Source organism: Lucilia sericata, unplaced genomic scaffold (genome assembly GCF_015586225.1).
Source record: "Lucilia sericata isolate MDLA Ls3-8-SP2 unplaced genomic scaffold, ASM1558622v1 Contig000313F_arrow, whole genome shotgun sequence".
Classification (NCBI taxonomy): domain Eukaryota; kingdom Metazoa; phylum Arthropoda; class Insecta; order Diptera; family Calliphoridae; genus Lucilia; species Lucilia sericata.
This window is the reverse complement of record NW_023994337.1, coordinates 252,925-260,223: the sequence shown is the minus strand read 5'-3', so window position 1 is coordinate 260,223 and position 7,299 is coordinate 252,925.

Here is a 7,299-nt window from a genome sequence, read left to right as displayed (position 1 = left end):
ATAATTTAATTACTTTTTTGGGCAATAGAAATCTTAACTAGAGTTAATTCAATTTAAACACAATTTCCGCTAAAAGCTAAGGTTTTTAGCTTATAAAATTAAAATTGCCAAAGAAAGTTTTGCATAAAATTTGCAAACTTTTTATATTATTATCTTAATAATGACTTTTATCCATTTTTTTTGAAAATCTTTCAATTTGACCACAACAACTTGGTATAAATTAAAGATTATTGCATTTATCCAGTTTATTAGTTTAATTTATTTAAAAAATTCACAGGTGTTATTTGGTTTTCTCAAAGTTTGTTTTTCAAGTCTTTTGTTTTGTTAAGCGCACATATTTAATTCTAACTTGTTCGTGAGAATAACAAAAATTAAATGTGATCTGAATTTTTAATGTTTGATAAACCGAAACTGCATAAAATTATGATAAACAAAAGGAAATATGATTTATCTTATAAATATAACATTTAATTGCTTTTTGTTTAAAAACAACTGTTCAGTTGTGTTTCTTAAGTCTTTAGTTTGGTTTTTAATGTATGAGAAATTTTAAATGTAAATGATTTTAGAAAACTCATAAGCTTTAAAGTTAAAGTCTTTTAATATTAATGTTTAAATCCGAGTGGAAATTTTCAAGATCATTGAAGTGTTTTTGGGCATCGCTGACTTCCGATTTTCACATTATAGGCCAATATCTCTAATATCACGTTATATCAAAGATCCCAAGAGGGAACAGAACAGTCACATTATTAGTTCCTTGTGACTGATTCACGAGAGAACATATCGGTGTTAGTTCGATCACTTTAAAATGAAGTAAACTTGTCACTTTATTATGACCCATATAAACCTTTGATATATTGAACAAGAGTTCATTGAACTTATGTATATGAAGAAACCTGTTCTAAAATGTATCACTTGAATAATAAAAGAAGATTTATTTCTCGAGACTTTATCTGATACTTACTTCTTAAACTATTACTACAATAAATTTATAAACTACTTCCTTATTATAAATATATTTTTAACGCTTATACCGTAAATATTTATGCAATTTCTTTAGTTATGATTCATAAACTATTTTACTACTAAATCTCCTTAATTATATAAGAACTTATAAAACTATAAAATCATTAAATCAAAATATTTTATAGATAAAACTGATATGTAGCCAATTAAACCATATGATTTATTTAAGAATTATCTGTAAAACATGATATGAGTAATTTTTTTAAGAAAAAAATACTGTTAACATAAATACATTAAATTAACTAAAACATTAATCATCTCCAAAATGTTTAATTAAAAATGCGATAAAAAAAATTAATTGATAAAATGTTGACAAGACAAAGACAGTTTTATATTTAAGTTGTCAGATAGAAACTTTTTGAAGAGCTACAGATCTGTATACATTATAATAAGAAGATTTAAAATACACACATATTTTTTAGATTTTTCATTAAAAGCTTTTTTCATTAAAAGCTTTTTTTCTAAAATACTTTTTAGCGGTTTTTCATAAAAACACTCTTTAGTTTCTCTCATATAAGTGATTAAGGATTTTTTTTAATAAAAAGCTTGTTTTCATTACAGTCTTTTTCTAGATATTTTTTCAAACTTTCCTTAAAAGCTTTTTTTCCTAAAAGCTTTTTTCGTAAAAAACTTTTTTTTTACTTGTTAGCGGTCCTCTATAAAAGTCCTCTTATAAACTGTTTTAAGCCTTTTTCATAAAAAGCTTTTTAAGTTTCTTTCATAAAAAGTTGATTAAGCCTTTTTTTCAAAAAGCTTTTAAGGATTTTTTAAATAAAAAGCTTTTTAAGTGTCCAGTTTTTCATAAAACTATTTTTTAGTTTTTTCTAGAAAACAGTTTTTAGCTTTTTTTATAAATGGATTTAGCAGTTTTCATAAAAAACTTTTTAGATTATTTCATAAAATATTTAAGCTTTTTTTCCAAAAAAAGCTTTATAGGATTTTTTAATAAAAAGCTTTCATAAAGTATTTTTTCAGATATTTTTTTCAGATTTTTTCTTAAAAGCTTTTTTATAAAAGGCTTTTTTTCCTAAAAAGTTCTTTGTCCTAAAAAACTTTTATTTAGCTTTTTTATGAAATATTTTTAGCGGTTTTTCATCAAAGGCCTCTTTAGTTTCTCTCATATAAGGCTTGTTTTCATAAAAGCTTTTTCCTTACAGTCTTTTTTTAGTTGTTTTTATTAAGCTTTTTTCATAAAAAGCTTAATTAAGATTCTTTCATAAAAAGGTTATTAAGACTTTTCTCAAAAAAGCTTTTAAGGATTTTTTAATAAAAAGCTTTTTAAGTTTCCTCTTGTTATAGTGTTTCATAGAAAATGAATTTAGCAGTTTTCATAAAAAGCTTTTTTGCTTATTTCATAAAAAATATTTAAGCTTTCATAAAAAATATTTAAGCTGTTTTCCAACAAAAAAGCTTTTTAGGATTCTTTTAATAAAAAGCTTTTATAAATATTTTTCATTAGATTTTTTTATAGATATTTTTTCAGTTTTTTTCCTAGAAAGCTTTTTTTCCTAAAATGCTTTTTGTCGTAAAACACTTTTATGCGGTTTTTCATAAAAGGCCTTTTTAGTTACTCTCATATAAGGCTTGTTTTCATAAAAGCTTATTCAATACAGTCTTTTTTTAGTTGTTGTTATTATAAACTTTTTAAGCATTTTTCATAAAAAGCTTTTCAAGTTTTTTTCATAAAAAGCTAATTAAGTGTTTTCCCAAAGAAGCTTTTAGGATTTTTTAATAAAAAGCTTTTTAAGTGTCCTTTATAAAACACTTTTTTGTATTTTTTTTTTATTAAAAATAATTTTTAGGATTTAGTAGTTTCCATAAAAAACATTTTAGCTTTTTTTATAAAAAATTTTAAAGCTTTTTTCCAAAAAAAACTTTTTTTTAATAAAAAGCTTTATGTTGTTTTTTTATAAGATTATTTTATAAAAAGTTGTTTTTAGCTTTTTTCATAAAAAGTTTTCTTTTTGTTTTTAATAAAAGCATTTTTTTATAAAAACCTTTTTTAGTGTTTTTTCTTTAATAGTTTGTTTATAAAAAGCTTTTTAAGTTTCTTTTATAAAATTTATTTATGATTTTTTTCATCAAAATCTTCTTTTAAAAGTTTTTTTGTTTTTTTTTCATCAAAATATAAAATGCTTTTTAAGTTTCTTTTATAAAATTTATTTATGATTTTTTTCATCAAAATCTTATTTCAAAAGTTTTTTTGTTTTTTTTTTGTTTTACATAAAAGCTTTTTTATTTATCATGAAAAATCATCGTCATGAAAAGGTATTTCAGTTTTTTCTATTAAAAGCTTTTTAAATTTTATTTAATAAAATTTTTTTAACCTTTATTATTAAAAGCTTTTTTAATTTTAATATCGATCTATATTACTAATATGCTTCGATGAATCGCTTTTGAATGTGATTTGATGTCTTTTTCTTTAGGTGTATAATGCTCATTTAAGCTTTTGTAGCCTTTTTCATTAACAACCTTTTTACTTTAAGCTTTTTAATGTACACTTTACTTAAAAATCTATTTAAGTATTTTTTGTAAAGAAATATTTAATCTCTATTTCCTAAAAAGTTTTAAGCATATTTTCACCATGAAAGGCATATTAAGCTGTATATCATTAAAAGATTTTACTATGATGTTTCTATATATTGCATTTTTTCATAAAAAGCTTTAAGTCATTTTCGTAAAAAGTTTTGCACCTATTTTTTTAAACATTAAGTTTTTTTTGCATAAAAAGCTTTTAATTACTTAAATGCTTTAAAAAGCTTTCTTCATAAAGAGCTTTTTAAAGCTTTTCGCACAAAAGCTTTTTTTCGTAATGTTTACTGCCTTATTATTGAAAATTTTGTTAATCTCCACAATTTAGGTGCTTCACTATATTCCAAAACTTTGGAAGCTTAAGTTGCTTAAAGTACTAATAATATCTCTCTTAAAATAAGAAAAATATTTTGATATTTTTAATTAATTATAAATGCTTATCGTATGTCAATTTTTTCTTTTTGACTATTCAGTCAGCTACACTATCAATATTTTTTTTTTTTTATTTTTATTTTTAAGGGAATTTCTTTAAAGTTGCAAAAACCAAAACTGAAGTGTATTAAAACAGCAACAACAACAACAAGTAGCAAGCGGACACGAAAAAAACTGTAACGAAATATATTGAAATTAATTCTGAAATTCCAGATTTGGCAATGGGTTTCAATTTAGCAAGCAATACAGCAACCAAACTGAAAATATATATGAAAAAAACCTAAATAAAAATTTCAACTCTACTCGAGTCCATTCATGACGTTGTTGCTGTACGAGTGTTTCATTTTTATGGAGTAGAGTTTATAATTGTTTGAAGTTGGTTTATTTATTTTCAGTTTATGTTTTTGCTTTTTCTGTTTAGTTAAAAGTTGTGGTTTTTTTTTTTTTTTTTTTTTTAAAGCGGAATTTTGGTTTTTTATGATTATTTTGTTGGGTTTTTTTATTTAAAGAAACTATCAAAAAAAGTGCTGTGTTTAAGTGTTGTTTATGTAAGAAAAAATATAATTTTTTTGCAATTTTACTTGTATTTTGGCAATTTTTGTTTCCCAAAAAATTATCGTGTTTTATATACAGTTTTAATTGGCATTCTTGACAAAAAGTACACAACAACAACAAAATATACAACTCATTGCATTTTTGTTGTTTATTATATACAATATTTATTTGGCAATGACACTTGCGGTCAAGTACAAATATACAAAAAATACATATGTATATATTATATACAATAATAACAATAATATTAAAACAAACATTGATACAAATGTTGCAGTTTTTTTTTCGTAACGATTTAATTTCAATAAAAAAGAAACCTGTTGATTTTTAAACAAATAAAATTTATTGTTATAGCTTTTTGTAAAGTTTTAACACAGTATGTATTTTAAACATTTGTATTTTATAAAAAAATCTGTTGCCTTAGAACATGCCTTTAAATGAAAAATTTAACAAAAAATCAAATTCAGCTGTGAAAAATGTATTTGAACTTACGCTTTGATTTAATTAAACAATACAGATGCTTTTTTGCGATATGTTCCTGTTTTTATCATTTAATTGATTTATTTAGTTTTATATAAAACCTGCTGGGATTTTATTACTGTCTGTTCTTATATTCTTATTCGATATATGATTTTCAAGGTGGATTTCCTTAATTAGGATTTAAATATTCAGAATTTCAGCAATGATAAGTTTCATTAGAATGTAGTAAGATTATGCCTCCTGTCAGATAGTTTTTAGGTCATATCTGAAAGATTTCTAGGCAACAATCTACAAACACACTGAATGAATGGTTCTCTGTTGAATCGGAATTAGAAGTATTAGTTGGGCCGAGACATAATCTCCATTAGTGAGACGTGAGAATTCGTTTTTAAACTCAGACTAGGCTATAGACTAGACTATAGACTAGACTATAGACTAGACTATAGACTAGACTATAGACTAGACTATAGACTAGACTATAGAATAGACTATAGACTAGACTATAGACTAGACTATAGACTAGACTATAGACTAGACTATAGACTAGACCATAGACTAGACTATAGACTAGACTATAGACTAGACTATAGACTAGACTATAGACTAGACTATAGACTAGACTATAGACTAGACTATAGACTAGACTATAGACTAGACTATAGACTAGACTATTGACTAGACTATAGACTAGACTATAGACTAGACTAGACTAGACTATAGACTAGACTATAGACTAGACTATAGACTAGACTATAGACTAGACTATAGACTAGACTATAGACTAGACTATAGACTAGACTATAGACTAGACTAGACTATAGACTAGACTATAGACTAGACTATAGACTAGACTATAGACTAGACTAGACTAGACTATAGACTAGACTATAGACTAGACTATAGACTAGACTATAGACTAGACTATAGACTAGACTATAGACTAGACTATAGACTAGACTATAGACTAGACTATAGACTAGACTAGACTAGACTATAGACTAGACTATAGACTAGACTATAGACTAGACTATAGACTAGACCATAGACTAGAATATAGACTAGACTATAGACTAGACTATAGACTAGACTATAGACTAGACTATAGACTAGACTGTAGACTAGACTATAGACTAGACTATAGACTAGACTGGAATATAGGCTAGACTATAGACTATAGAATAGACTATAGACTAGACTGTAGAGTAGACTATAGACTACACAATAGTCTAGATATAGACTAGACCATATTCTAGACTATAGACTAGACCGTAGCCTAGACTATAGACTAGACCATATTCTAGACTATAGACTAGACCATAGCCTAGACTTTAGACTAGACCATAGTCTAGACTATTATCTAAACTATAGGCTACATTATAGACTAGACTGTACACTATATTAAAATATACAGCTAAAATTATAGACTAAACTATAGATTAGACTATTAACTAGACTCGGTTAGAACTTTACAAACGACACATGCTGTTAAGACTGTCAATCTCTGGAACACTTTCTTAGAAAACTTTTAGGAACTGTGTCCAGGAAACTGAGTTTCTTAACATAGGATGATAATTATCTCATTAAGCCCTATATACGACCCGGTTGTTCTGGTACTTATCCCTCTATTACAATAATCTAAAGCTAACCTAAGAAGTGAAGCAAAACTCACTTTTTATGTTTTTTTTTTTTTTTTGCACACAGTTCGGCATGATCGTGGCAAAAAATGTTCAAAGACTAACAGTACAAAATATACGTCATCTGGTTAAATCCCTTATACACCCTTTTCTTATACATATTAGTAATTTCTTATATTTCTTTTTATTTACAAATTAATATACTGGCTAAAACAAACTGAAAATAAACATTTTTATTTTGGAGCTAATGACAGTTATGAATTTATAATAAATTAAAGATTTTAAATAAATATTTAAATTTCAATAACTAAACTAGTTTTTATAAATATGCACATTTGTTCCTGTCTTTGAATTAAAATCAGAGCAAAAAGAAACAAACAAAAAAAAATACACAACAAAAACTTGACTCTTTTTTTCGAAATACATACAATACAAAACGGATTTTAAGAATTAAAGAAAAGATTTTTATATAAAAAAATAAGTCAGTCTATAAAATTTAAAGTTTTACATATTTAACACAAATGTTAAACAAAATTATATTAACACGTTAAAAAAAATAGGAATAAATATGTGAGACATAAAATAAAGTTTGTGTCTTAAGTCTTTTGTTTTTAACCTTACAAACACTCACAATAAACTTGAA